The sequence below is a fragment of the Tamandua tetradactyla genome, chromosome X (assembly GCF_023851605.1).
Source record: "Tamandua tetradactyla isolate mTamTet1 chromosome X, mTamTet1.pri, whole genome shotgun sequence".
Classification (NCBI taxonomy): Eukaryota; Metazoa; Chordata; class Mammalia; order Pilosa; family Myrmecophagidae; genus Tamandua; species Tamandua tetradactyla.
This window is the reverse complement of record NC_135353.1, coordinates 172402165-172417351: the sequence shown is the minus strand read 5'-3', so window position 1 is coordinate 172417351 and position 15187 is coordinate 172402165. Positions and strand designations below refer to the sequence as shown.

The following is a 15187-nucleotide window of genomic DNA, read 5'->3' as shown; positions in this document are numbered from 1 at the left end:
CCAGTACTGCTATGACAATTATCGCTATTACTAGTACTTATAGTAATACTTTTGTTACTCCTATTACCACCGCTCCTATTCCTACCATTACTACTGGAATTGATAATACTATTACTACCAACACCACACCTGCCACTCCTCCTCCTGCAGCTGTTAACTCCTGATACTAATACTGCTATGCTGCTATTTCTACCACGAGTACTGATGCTAATACTTGCATTACTCCTACCATCCCCACTCCTATTTCTGCCATTACTACTGAGATTGTTAATACTATTAATAATAGTTAATACTATTACTACCACTCCTCCTCCTGCTTTTGTTACTATTGATATCAATACCGTTATTACTTCTATTCCTGCTATTACTCCTGCTATTGTTGCTACTGACACCGATACTCCTACTACTGTTACTACTTCTACCGCTTACTGCTGAGACTCCTACCATCACCCCTACCAATGCTAGTACTAGACTTCCTCCTCTGGCTGCCCCTACTACCTCGACTCATAGGATCATTGCTATTTTACTGCTATTACTATCTACTGTGAGTTGTGCAAGGGTTTTACCTCTAGTAAATGGCCAGTGCATGACCACATGGGGATTCCAGGTGATGCTATAAAATTCCAAGTCGAAATAGCTTTAGTGGAATTCCACTAAAGTTGTAGGAAAATGCATTTCGTTACTCCTTTGTCGATAAGGTGATGTAAAACTGTGAGAATTGAATGGAGCAGAAGCTTGATGCAGCTCCTCTGTGTTTGGTGAGAGCCTCTCTTGGGCCATCTGCTGCCTTGTCCAGAGTCCCTGAACTTCTCAAACTGAAGAAGGATAAAGGAATTGAGAAAGAGGAAGAAGCTTGCTGTACGGATTCTATTTCTCTTTCACCATTGCTAGCTTTCCTTGAGAGGTAAAAAGTATCCACTGGCCCTATGAGACCCACTTCTCAGGAAAAGTTCAAGGCTGAGAAACTGGAGAGGAGCCGAGAGTCCCAGTGCAGATTCTTTCGTACTTTGCTTCCTGACATCAGGACAGGAATGGTTTCTGTGTTAGTCTGGGTTCTTCTAGAGAAATAGAACCACCAGGAGAGATCTGTAAACATGAAACGTATAAAGGTGTCTCACACAACCATGGGAATGGAAGAGTCCAAAGTCCACAGGGCAGGCTGTGAAGCTCGTAGCTCCAAAGAAGGGTCTGGATGAACTCCATAGGAGAGACTCGCTGGCTGAAGAGGCAGTGAAAAAGTCTCTCTTCTTCCTGAAAAGCCTTCAAAGGATTGGTTCATCCCATTGTGGTAGACATGCCTTAGTTGAATGCTGATACTATGAGCCATAGATGCAGTCTACTGATGGATAATTTAATACACCAGACTTTCAGTTCATCAACCAGCACCGAAATATCCTTGCAGCAGTGCTCAGGACAGTGCTTGCCTGACCAGGCAACTGGGCACCATCACCTGGCCAAGTTGACCCCACAACCTAACCATCATAGTCTCTAACTCTGAGAGCAATAAATGGAATCATGATTTGAAGTGTGGCTCAGGGGCCGATAAAGGGCTGAATCAAATTCAGAAGAGTCTGTCTGAATTGAGGCAATAACAATCAAGAAAACAGCCTAACAATGGAGTTTCTCGTTAGGACCAAGGATGGAGTTCCACAGCCACAATCTGTAGGGTAGAGGGCGTGCCAGAGATAGAACTGCACCCAAGGGGCTCAGGATGGCTAATAAATGATGGCCATCTCACATCTCCTCACCCTTCATCTTGTCTGGACTTTAGCCCTTGCTTCTAAGATAACAACTGGTCATTTCTAAATTCCCTACTGTGTTAGTAACTCATGGCTGCTGTAACAAATGACCACAAACTGTTGTCTTAAACCAAGATGTGTTTATTTTCTCATAGTTCTAGAGGCCAGGAATCCAAAATCAAGGGGTGGGCAGGGCTGTGCTCCCTGCAAAGGCTGCAGGGGAGTCTCCTTCCTGCCTATTCCAGATCCTGATGACCCCTGGTGTCCATTGGCTTGTGGCTGCATCGTCCCAAGCTCTGCCTCTGTGTTCGCATGACCTTCTCCCTTGTGTCTGTCCACCTCTGTGAATCCTCTTCTCTTCCTCTTCTTCCTATAAAAACACCAGTTACAATGGATTGGGAGCCACCCCATCCCAATTTGACTTCCCCTTGAGTAACCACATCTGCAAATCACTATCTTTTGGGAGGACACGATTCAGACCACAAAACTTGCCTTTTCTGATGGTTTCGTCCATCTTTCCAAGCTGTGGCGTCATCGGCTCGTGGAGGGGGCATTGGGCTTGTAGAGAATGAGATGTCCATTGTGTGTGGCTGGGATAGGGTCAGCTGTGGGGAGAAAAGGACCCTGAGGGAGCCACAGGCTCACCCGATTGGCCATATGAACTCAACACCTGCACTGCAGGGACGTTCTCAGTTGAGCTCAAGATCCTTGGGTTAGCTGACCTTTCTCACTTCTTTCCAAGAAAGAGTTTAATGAGGGCTGGAACCAACAAGCGTGATGTGCATGCTTCGGTTCTGGAAGGTTGTGTAGAGATAGAAGAGGGAAGGTTGCACCCATTGCCTGTGCCGTATAAAGAGAAACCTGGCCCCACTGCCTGACCCCTGGACCTCTAGGGTGTGGACTGCATCCCAGAACCCAGAGCCTGGGATGGCTGGTAAAAGGGGGATAGTTTTCTCCAAGGCACAAAATGCAGCCAATCCCCACTCTTGGTCAGAAAAACGTTTGTCCAGGATGTGAGATGCACTATGAATGAGGCCAGTTCCCACAGATGCAGGAAGGAAGCTTCTACCTCTACCAGAGAATTTGGGGGAGTCCCCTAGCATAAGCAGTATGAAAGATGAGGATGGACGATGGGTAAGAGAGTCCCAGGAAGCCTGATGGGACATTGTGGGGGCATCCTGAGGGTGGGATGACATGGGGAGCCTCCACGGGGTCTGGAGGAGAAGTGGACAATGAGGAAAGTGGGGGGTTGAGTTCAGGTGTTTCTACCTTTCTGTGGCTGCGGTGGGGGTGAACTGGTTCCAGGCCACTTTTTAAGAACTTGACTTTATTTTTAGAATAGTTTGGAAAATGGAGTAGAGCGTGTAGGGAATTGCTATATGGCCCCTCTCTCTCCACCCCATACATGTGCCTTTTGTGGGGGATGTGATTCGATCCCCAATACCAAGTTACAAACTGAGGAAATGACTTCAAGTCCTGCACAGGAAACAAAAATAAACAAACTGATCATTTAATACCGTCTGCTTCATTTCCTGACACTGGAAGACTCATTGTAAATGTCAGAAAACCATGAGCGAGCATAAAGTGTTTGCAAAAGAAGTTTGTCATTAGAAACGTTTTTAACATGTTGGAAGAACATTCACAGTGATGTTGTTGAGCGATGATTATCTCTGGGTGTGATGATTAAGGAAACTTGCTTTCTCCAGTTTTCCCCAATGAAATAGATTTTCTTTTCCAAAAAGAGATATGGGAATAAAGGAAGTTGATATGTTCAGTTTTGGATCCCACGAGTTGGAGGCAACCTGCCCAAACGAAGCATCTCCTGAAGGTTCTAAAATTCATCAACCTCCTTCAGGGAAGAGCTGAATTCACAGGTTTCTGAGTCCATGTTACTTCTCTGCTTTGAAGAAATCTACTTGGAGGGACATTAGCCAAGGCTAGAGAAGAGACTCCTGGGCACAGGATTTATATCCAATATAGAATGTACCAGGAAAAATGGACAGGACTTTCTCTTTGACCTTGGATTTTCTCCTGAATACCTCGATCATGGACGATGCTTTGGATTGGAAATTATTTAGCTTCAAATTTGTTTGTTTTTTCCACATTAAGTTGAAGGTTCCAAGTAGTTATAGATTTTAATAATTCCACGGAATTGGGGAACTCAAAGGCCATATACTTTCACCAAACCAGACAATCTCCTTATGTTTTTAGACCACAATCTATTTTGTTCTAGGTGAGCTGTTGGCAATAATATCATCATTTTCAGGCCATTCTGATTTAAAAAATAATAAAATGTTCTAAAAGACCAACAAGGCACCCAATAGTATATGAGTCCATCATATGTTAATGTTTGCAATTGGAAAGCTTGTCTGTTAAGTTCAACCACACAAGATGGCCCATAATCAACCTTTTTTTTTATTTACCCAGATTTCAATCTCATATGGCTCAGCGATTTTTGATAAGTAGCCACAGTCCTGAGTCTAGAGTGAGAGATCGTGGAACAGACATAGCCATGGTTCCAGCATCTGCTTATGTCATCGATGGATTCCTGAACCCATGAGGAACATTTGGGATTTCATGTACCTGCATCGTTTTTATAAGTAGACGGTTTCAATGGTGTGCCTCAAAAGGAATAGAGAGGGGTATCTGAAGATTGGGATTTCATGTACCTGCATCGTTCTTATGAGTAGACGGTTTCAATGGTGTGCCTCAAAAGGAATAGAGAGGGGTATCTGAAGATGCTTTCCTTTTGTCCCATAGGATGAGCCCTATCTTTTGTCTACTCTGCTTTGTGATGTTTGACTTCAAATCTTAAATCGTTTCCCCTCGAGGGACCTATAGGTTTCCCGGGAAGCTCACACAATGGATTTCTTGTGCCATTTCCTTCTGACTTGCCAAATTGTAACCATTTTTGATTCACAGTGTTCTGTCACCATCACCCCATCCTTGAGCAAAACATTTTCATCATTCCAAACAGAAACTCTGAGCCATTAAGAAATAACTCCCCATTCCCCCCTTCCCCAGTTCTGATACCCTCTAATCTTTGTGTCTTTGCATTTGTCTATTCTAAATACTTCATACAAGTTATCAGATAAAACTGTGTACTGAGAAAAATAGAGAGAAGGAAAAAAGAAAAGCCTTTCAAGTATGAGCCGTAATTTAGCCTTTGATTCTCTTCTACCCTAATCCTCAGACACTACGAAGCTAGAATGCTAAATAGCTTTACTCATCATCTTAATTTGCTTCAACTTCCATTTTTACTCAAGGAACCTCAAAGAAGAAGGAGAAAAGTAAGTGGGGCAGGCTGACATACCAAAAATCCTTTGCAGGGCTAATTAAGTCCCCTGCCTTGAGGGGAAAGGAGGACCTGTATTTAACAAATCGAAGTCTGTTAGCTTAAGCCCATTCTTACACAAACTTCTGCCTGGGCAGCTTTTGTAGATTTATGGCACCCAAAACTTGCAACAGATAACTCCCATAGCTTACATCCTCCTTGCTACCCAACCCTCAGCCCCCCAGCCCCTTTCTTTGCTCTGAGCAGGTATATAAACTGTTTCCCTGGCACTTTTCTTTGAACAGTAACTTTCTTTTAGTTCTACTCCCACATGTAGAACTAAACACTTAACATAATAAGCTTGTTCTCCACCTTGGTTATCAGAGTCTGTTTTCAACTTAACCACACCAAGCCCCTGCTCGACTGCATGCCCAGGCACTGTTCCCAAACCCAAATTGGTGTTTATTCTCTGGTGTCTTCAAATCACATCGTCTCACCATGTCTAAGAAAATAACCTGCTGCCATTATACATTCTCCCCTCCATGTATCTTCTCCCGATGATTTCCCCAGTGCATTCATTTTAGGAAAATCCAAAGTAAACCCTGTATTCGGTATTATACTTTTTTTTTAAAAAAAGGAAATTGCTTCTGAAGCATTGCCAGAGATGGGGTGTCACACCAAGGCACATTGTCTGGAGGAGCTGCTTCTGCATGGAAATAAGCCAGTTTGTCGGAAGCATGAGAAAGCACAGTTACCTGATTCAATCGAAGCTCTTTCAGGGGAGACTGGAATCCACGGAAGGGTCAGCTGCACAAAGGACCTGCTCTTGCCAACAGAAGCACTGGCCGCTACGTCAGCAGCTGCGGTGAGTCCAGCAGGGCTCGTGCAAATGTAAAGCTGAGTCTCTCCAAGTGCTAAGAGATTCCACTGAACTGGATTTGGCTGTACTGGGAAGAAACAGACCAGTGTCCAGACGTCTGCACTTCATTCCTTCCCGGGTCCCTACAGAAGAGCGTTTACTTTTATTTTCCAAATGTAGCTCACAGGAGGATTCCGGACTGCGCTCAAAACAACCGAGTCTTTCATGAAGAAGTGGGCAGAAACCCTGCAGTCTTGAAGCAAAGCCTCAGGGACTCAGGCTGGCTCCACCCTAAAGTGGTAAACCAGTTGTCTTACAAATCTCTCTTGAGCTGTCACTCAACCATTGAATTTCATGGTCTTTTTTTTTTTTTTTCCTTCTCCTCTGGAATCTGCTATATAAATAAAAACCGGACAGAGAATAATTCTAAGTCCAGGGTACAACTACACGATACGTTTATAACCGCTTCGCTACGTAACTATGTAACTCCAGACTTGATGTCCCTTTGTGCTCAATCCCAAAAAGTCTCTCTCTTTTTATTTTTTTACTCATTGAGGAGGATGTTTTTCTGTGTTGTAGCAGAACATGTATTTCAGGCCGCTTTTGATGGGAAACGGTTCTTTTGGAAGACTTTTTCCAAATTAGAATGGTTGCGGATGTCTCTAGGTGTTTAAGCACGTAAAAATATCCATTTCTAAAACCCCTCAGGTGTTTTCATTACCTACAGCAAGAACAGGGTAGAATTTTGATTTGAGATATGCAGCTGCAAAACACTCTCTTATAAAGGTGCAGCTCCAAAATTATTTGTGAATTTAATGGCTCGAGAGTGAATGAAACATAGGCTCCGGGTTTTTTTGTTTTTTGTGTTTTTAATTTAAGGAAAACCTACTCCTCCCTAGAATGCCCATGAAATTATATTGTTAATTAGGAAAGGCTGTCAAAACTTGTGGGGATTTTTTTTTTAACTTTTTTTTATTAATTAAAAAAAATTAACAAACAAAACATTTAGAAATCATTCCATTCTACGTATATAATCAGTAATTCTTAATATCATCACATAGTTGCATATTCATCATTTCTTAGTACATTTGTGGGGATTTTTGAACAAGTGCAGCAAGATGAAGCAAATTGCCAAGATGCATATCAAAGCTAAATTCAGCTTGCCTTATCACAGTCGGTGATGAGGCTGCTTCACCTGGTGCCGTCCTGGACCTTTCTTTGTGGGAAGCTGTCCTGTGCATTGCTGGACATCCAGCAGCTTCCCTGCCCACTACCCACCAGAGGCCAGTTGTGCCCCTGCCCACTGAGACAAGGGAATTGTGTGCAAACATTTGCCAATGCTCCCCAGAAGCAGGATCATCTTGCTGGGAAGCCCTGTAGGTTAAAATACTTCACAGGTGTCTGGACAATGCTTAATGACAATCCAGAACGGACGGACCCACCTGCTTCCACCTCACTCTTTCTCACCCTCTGACTGTCCTCTAAAGGAGGAATGCACCAAGCTCTGACCTGGAAGGTGGATGTCAGGCTTAGAAGACTAAGCTCTCAGGCAGTACATGCCCATCGTCAGTGTACTGAGAAGTCTAGAATCTCCAAAAGGCACTCTGCTAGAAACAATGGATGCTTCCTTGTTGAATGGTCAGTTTCTACCAGCCTGCCACTTAGGGATGCAAGGCAGCGTGTCAACAGCCAGTTTGCAGAGTTTCCCCCAAGGACACAAAGAGATACAAGGATGTTCCCCTGGTACCTGAGAGCCTCTGCCTCCCCCAGACTCACACGTGCTAGAGGAACCCGTTGAGCTTGATTTTCTCTCCTATCTTTCCTTTTCTTTCTTTCCCTCTCTCTTCCCTTCTTTCATCTTTCCTTTCCTTTCTTCCTTCCTTTCTTTTCATTTCCTTCCTTCCTTCTTCTCTCCCTCCCTCTCTTTCTTTTTCCTTTCTCATTCTATCCTCCCCCTTCTTCCTTCTCCTCTGTGTCTTTTGCTTCCTCCTTCTCCATTGTCTATTCCTTCTCCTGTGTGCCTTTCTCCTCCTCTGAGTTCTCCTCCTTCTCCCCCACTGTTTTCTCCTCCTCCTTCTCGATGTCTCTCTCCTCTTTCCACTGTGTGTCCACCTCCACCTCCTCTATGACCTACTTCATCTCCTTCACCTCCTCCCCTATGTCCTTCTTTTCCATCTCCTCCTCCTCCCCTATGTTCTCTTCCTTTTCCATCTCCTTCTCCTCCCCTATGTCCTCCTCCTTTTCCATCTCCTCTTCCTCCTCTATGTCCTCCTTCTTTTCCATCTCCTCCTACCCCCTATGTCCTCCTTCTTTTCCATCTCCTCCTCCACCCCTATGTCCTCCTTCTTTTCCATCTCCTCCTACCCCCTATGTCCTCCTTCTTTTCCATCTCCTCCTCCACCCCTATGTTCTCCTCCTTTTCCATCTCCTCCTCCTCCCCTATGCCCTCCTCCTTCTCCTCTTCCCTCGGCTATAAGACATGCAGAGGGAACTTCTCCTTGGTGGTAAGAGCTACCATTCTCCAGCCAGGCCCCACTTTCCATTTTGCTTGTACAGGCACTACTTGAGAGTTTTCAGGGAATAGAGGACACCTTGCAATCCCCATTCACAAAGTGGTTGCTTCAGCTTTGAACTTACTAAGAAAAACAATCGTGTATTAAGAGTAAAATTTATGGTTTATTCACACGAGAAAGTGTCACATATGTTGACATGTTTGTTAAAACCTATAAAGAGTTGCTTTTTCTCTCAATTAGTATTTATTCCAAACAGACCCCAATAAGTCTTTTTAAAATGTTGCCCTTGTTAATGCATTTCATTATTATCAAATCTCCTAATCTCTTGGGAATTTTAATCCAATACCCATTTCCTGAAGCTGTGAATTAGGAAAGTGGAATGTGTTTGCTTCTAGTTTGAAGAAGCAATAGGTTTCTTGCACGTGTGTTGTAGGTTATACGTCTTAAGAAAACAATGATGCCAAAGAACTGACAATGGTAATTTTTAAAAATAGAGTAACAGGGCTTCTTGGGAATGAAGGAGGAACCAAGTTTACTTTGCACAAACATCAGAGAGAGGGTTCAATGGCATAGAGTCAGACAGGGAGATTGAGACAACTGGGCTCCACAAAGAAAGAACAGGATGGCAACCATGAATGGTCATTTCTTGGTAAGTGTCTTTTATGTCATTTTTACCTTCTCCAAAGTGGAAAGCTGGAAAAGGACACATACTGTAAGGCATCTTTGTCAGAAACCAGGAGATAAGCCTCTTCACTCTCCTGCAGAGAAGGGACCCTGCTTACTTGGGGACAGCGTCCCTTGGGGGTTTCTTTTTTTAGAGTATTAGATGTATGTCTGCATCACAATCACCAGCAAATCCTTTCTTGGAGATTTCTCTCCAGGGAAGGGGGGTGGCTTGGCTATCGAATTACCGCCTTTGGCAAAGAACCTTGAGGGAAAAATAACTGTTTGTTATGACTGGAGTTGAGGACTGTAAGTGGTTTGGGTGTGTCACATTTTCATTTTAATCATAGAGATTTATTTGGTTATTATTGTTTTTTTTAATCATTTTTATCCATTCTCTTTGTGGTGGTACACAACTCAAACCCGCCATGTTGGCTCTGTGTCAGAATTGCCCTAGGCAGCTTTTTAAATGATAGCTTTCCTCATTCTGGCCCCTGAGTTTCTGCATAGATAGATTTAGGGTTCAACTCAGGACACGTTTTCTTTAATCTTTCAAGTTGATTGTGTACAGCCAAGTTTGGGAACAGCTGCCTTGCAGTCAACTTTTTCCTGCAGAGATCTCTTCCCCAGGATATTAACTATGTATAATATATATTATATAATCTATATAATAAGACATATACTAATAAATATATATATACTTTATACCAGTAAATATATATAATATATAAATGTATATATATACTGAATAACCGTACTCAGTAAACGTGGGAAACACAATTAGAAACACAGGTTTTCTTAATTTCTTCATTCAAGGCTGTTTAATTCTTATTTAATTTTAATCTTTAAATCAACTTTATTGAAGTTGATGTTGCATACAATGAAACGTTTAAGCAACTACCTCCTTAAGGTTGAACCTGTGTATACAACCATGAAATCACTGCCAGAAAGAAGATATAGAACATTTTCATCTCCCAAAAAGTTCCCGAAAGCTCCTTTGCATTCAGTTACCACCCAGCCCTACCGCTGATGCCACGAGCTCCTGCTCACCACTGCTTTTCTGTCCTTACAGATTCGTTTTACCTGTTCTAGAAGTCCACATAAATGGAATTGCACACTTCTGTGTCTGGCTTCTTTCATTCAGCCTGATATTTCATAGATCCATTTAGCTTGTTGAGAGCATCCTGAGTTTTTCTTTTTATTGCTGAGCTGTGTTCCTTTGCATCAGCGGAAATCAATCTCTTTATCCCTTGCTGATAGACACGTGATTGATTATTTCAGTCTTGGGCTATTATAAAGAACAGTGCTCTAAATAGTTCTTTGTGCCGAGATATTTTTTCCAGTTCTCTTTGGGAATTACCTAGGAATAGAATTGTTGTATTAGATGGAAAATGTGTGTTTAACTTTTTAAGAAACTGCCAAGTTGTTTCCCAAAGTGGTTGTGCCATTTTGATCTTCAGTGCTACAGGGACTTATCAATATTTTGTATTGCCAAGTTTTAAAAGTTTTAACCAGTCTAGCACATGCGAAATGGTATCCTATGATTTTAATTTATATTCCATTAATGACTAATGATGTTAATCCTCTCTTATTGTGAGCTTTTTTACCATCTGTCTATCTTCTTTGCGAAGTGTCATTTTATGCCTTTTAATCATGCTTGCAACTCGGATTTTTATTTTTTATTATTCAATTATAGGTGTTCTTTGTATATTCTGGGAACCAATTCCATACAAATTAGTAATAGTTTTTTTACAGACTACGACTTACCTTTATTTTTTTTCTTAACAGCACCTTGCAAAGTGTTTAAGTGTTTAGTTTTAATTTTGATGATATTGCATATATCAAATTTTTCTTTTATGTTTTGTGCTTTTGTCGTTCTAGCAAAATAATAGGGAAGGTGTCGTCAAGGTCTCATGCTTCTGGTCTCAGAGTTTTATATTTCAGTTTTTATGTTTAGGTCTAGGATCCATTTGCATTCTTTTCGTTTGTTTGCTTTGTTTTCTTTGTATGTTGTATGGCGGGGGTCACATTTCATTATTTTTCCATGTGAGTATCCTGCTATTGCAGCACCATGCGTTGAATTTTTGTTTGTTCGTTTTGGGGAAGTACATGGACCAGGAATCGAACCCAGGTTTCCTGCATGGCAGGCGAGAATTATACCACTGAACTACCCTTGCACCTCTGCATTCGTTTTTTTATATGGTGTCAGGTAAGGGTAACATTTCATTCCTTTCTCAAATGTCTCTCTAGGTGTCCTGGCACCATTTACTGAAAAGACTCTCCTGTACCCTTTTAATTACCTTTGCTCCCTGGTCAATAGTCATTGGGCTCCCAGTTCTTTTCCTTTTACCTGTCACTCTGTCCTCAAGCCCAGAGCTGTTTGGAATCTTTAATAACTCCTGAATGCTGGGCCTGTAAAAGGTAGCATACTTAGGATAACTACTTAATTTTCCAAACAAATAATGACAGTTACCTGTGCAAAGAATACATGAATCAGTTATAAGGGGTTCCACTTGTCATGTCTGGGACAATTTGAGGAGAAGTTACATTATGATAGACACCATTTTGACTTTTGAATTAAAGTTAACATCACCAGCCGTGGGATGAAGTTACATTGTGCACCTACTGATTTGCAGCCCTGAGGGCTTTCTTTCCGCATTGTAACTGCCCAAAATGTATCAATCATGAGGAAACAGTAGACACACTCAGTCTGGGGGCTATTCCACCAGGTAACTGGACCGTCTTAGTTTGCCAGTGCTGCTAGACAAATACCACCAAGGAATTGGCTTACATAAGCATTTTTTTGTCTCACAGTTTTGGAGGCTCAAGGTCCAACATCTAGATCTCAGCAGGTCCAACCTTCTCCCAGAGTCTGCTGGAAGGTCTTGGGGTTGCTTGGCTTGGGGTTACCTGTGTCTCTACCTCCATCACACAGCAATCTGTCTCCCCAATTCTAGCTTCTTTTCCCATGTTCAATCTCCTTTGCTTATAAGGACCAAGTCCAACTGAATTAATGCCTACCCTCATTCAACTTGCAAAATGTTTACTAGTAATGCCTTCAAAGATCTTATTTAGAAATGCGTTCGTGATCATGGGGCCAGAGGTTAGAACCTGTTCTAGTTTGCTAGCTGCTGGAATGCAACACACCAGAGACGGATTGACTTTTAATAAAAGGGGATTTCTTTTGTTAGTTCTTCAGAGGAAAAGCAGCTAACTTTCATCTGAGGTTCTTTCTTACCTGGGAAAGCTCAGGGTAAACTCTGCTGGTCTTCTCTCCACGCCCCTGGGTTCCAACAACTTTCCCTGGGGTGATTCCTTTCTGCATCTCCAAAGGCCTGGGCTGAGCTGTGAGTGCTGAGATGAGGTGTGCTGAGCTGCTTGGGCTGTGCTACATTGCACTCTCTCATTTAAGCACCAGCCAATTAAGTCAAATGTCATTCATTGCAGCAGGCATGCCACTTAGCCAATGGCAGATGTAATCAGCAAGAGATGAGGTTCACGTACCATTGGCTCATGTCCACAGCAATAGAACTAGGTGCCTTCACCTGGCCAAGTTGATACCTGAGTCTAACTACCACAGAACCTGAGCATTTCTTTTGTGGGAGAAATGATTCAACCCCCACCATGAGCCATGAAATTTGAAAAATTTCAAATGTTTTGAAATTTATATATCCCATCGTTTTTTCATCCCAGAGCTTCTGAATCCAATGTTCTGAGCAAAATTCCCATAAATATTCATTCTGAAGTAGCATCTCAGTTGATTCTGATGTAACATTTGCGAACTACTGAGTTGGTAGAAAGCGTTGGGCTCATAAATTTGATGTTCCATTGGGGCAATAGAGATAAGAAGTAACCTGATGGCTAAAGAATGCAATGTTTGATGTACATCATCAGTTTTGAATTTCAGAGGTGATTTTCCCAGAGACCTAACACAAGCCTTTAGTATCCTCACTTGGAATAAAAATATGCATCAAAATCTCAGGCTCTAAAACAAACTTCATGCTTTAGTCCATTCAGGAAAATAATTATTCCTTGAGAAGGTATTCATTTCTGATCATTCTGTGCAATGAGAATTGAGAGGCTGACCCACGTCATTTGGTGGGCTTGTCCTTTCTTGAGAATCCCTCTCTGCCCACATGGCTGAGTGAGTCATGAATGGAGATATATCTCAAATCTTAGTCCTGTCCCAATGGGACAATTCCCAGGTGCCATGATACTTGTCTCAACCGTGGATGCCTTTGGATTCCTAATGGACCTCACTGTTGGGAACTGAGTCACTGTGAGTGGCCTCAGTGCCACTCCAGCCTGGTGTCCCATCCAAGAGCATGCCTTTTCTTTGCTCCTACCAAGATGCTCTAGAGCAGAGTGGTCAAGGGCTTGTGGACTAACAGGCTGGATTGCAATCACTGGTTCTTATTCCTCGCTGTCCTCCAGTCCCCCTGGTTTTTAACGTCAAGGGCTCTGGTGAGAATGGAATGTCATAGCATGCACGTGGTGTGGTGACTGATGCAACCAAGATACCCAATAGATGATGGCAGATTTTGTGGTTACTGACACATCCAAGGCACCCAAAAGATGACAGCGAAAGATACCCTCATGTCCTTCTCACTCTCTGCTTCCACCCAAGATTAGGATTGCTTGTGAGGTGCTGGCTTCTGCCCTAGCTCGAGCTCTGTGGTAGTGTTCCTTTTAACACAGGAAGCATGCCAATATCTTTGCATGCCCTGTTTCAGTTTGCAAGCTGCCAGAATGTGATATACCAGAAATAGAACAGCTTTTAAAAGGGGGAATTTATTTAGTTGCAAGTTTATGTGTTCTAATGCTGTGAAAATGTTCCAATTAAAGGAAGTCTATGCAAATGTCCAAATGAAGACACCAACAAGAGGTTGCCTTCACTCAAGAAAGGCCAATGAAGTTCAGGGTTTCTCTCCCAACTGGAAAGGCACATGGTGAACATGGTGACATCCGCTAGCTTTCTCTCCCAGCTTCTTGTTTCATGAAGCTCCCCCGAGGCATTTTCCTTCTTCTTCTCTGAAGATCTCTGGCTGCATGGGCTCTTGTGGTTCTTATGGCTCTAAAGAGATTTATTTTAAGTACCTGGCTCGTGCCATTGCAAGGGCTTGCAAATTCAGAATCTGTAGGGTAAGCCAGTAGGCTGGAAATTCCAGTGAGAGTTGATGTTACAGTGTTGTGTCTGAAATTTCCAGGACAGGCTAATAGGATGGAAACTCAGGGAGGAGAGGAGGGTGTATTTTTGAGGCAGAAATTCTTCTTCTATAGGAAATCTCAGTTCTTTGCTTTTAAAGTTTCCAACTGATTTGTTGAGCTCCCCACCCCATTACCGACCACCTCTCCTTTACTTAAAAGTCAACTGATTGTATATTCTAATCCCATCTACGAAATTCCTCAGCGCAACATCTAGGCCAGTGTTTGACTAAACAAGCATAACTCAGCCAAGATGACAGAATAAAATGACCATTAGGATATACTAAAACATATGAATAAGCAAATCATAGAAGAATGAAGGGAAATGGCCAAGATCATTGAAAAATTTGTTCTGGTCAAGCTAGTGGAGGAGTGGTAGAGTGTCCCCGTGCCATCTCTATGGAGGGTTAGCTGAAATGAGAAGGGAAATGACAGAGATCCTTTATTTTCAGCCATCGTGGTCCTGGCAAACAAGAAAGGAGACATGTCATGGGCTAGAAAACTTGAGGGAATCCTGAAAAATAGCAACCAGGTGGGGTCAGATTGACAGAAAAAAGCAAGGCAAGAAAAGCGAAAAGTGAAGCATTTAGATGTTCTGGGAGAAACTAAAATTCTGTATAATATAAAACATTTTGGTAACCATACAGAATTGGTTTGACTTTGGGGATTAATGAACTTTCCTTTGAGTGGTCTGAGGTCTGTGCCATTTGGTGCAGAGAGCTGATGAGTTAAACCTAGCAGGCTCACCTCTATCCATGGAAGCAACCGCTATTCTTTTTGATAGGGAGTTTGCATTTGATATTTATTAATAAGACCTGGCTCATTTTTACATGGTTTTTAGCTGCTTGCTTTTCAAATATTTTTCTCAAATGTCTTTCGGTTTGTCTGCTTTTTTGTTTTCTTCTTTTTAATTTGGGGAGTTGTATTTAGTAGA

General features: G+C 42.3%; 2 protein-coding genes across 7 annotated transcripts in view; one reads left to right on the top strand and one right to left on the bottom strand.

The window, feature by feature from the left end:
• The window catches only part of ARSL (arylsulfatase L), a 28690-nt gene extending 22533 nt beyond the window's left edge, over window positions 1–6157 (bottom strand). For both annotated transcript variants that reach the window (XM_077146540.1, XM_077146541.1), the window contains exon 1: window positions 5769–6157. The gene's annotated coding sequence lies outside the window, so the exon portion shown is untranslated. The remainder of the gene's footprint in view (window positions 1–5768) is intronic.
• LOC143671392 (arylsulfatase F-like) overlaps window positions 1–15187 on the top strand; it is a 104805-nt gene that overhangs the window by 25990 nt on the left and 63628 nt on the right. The window lies entirely within an intron of this gene.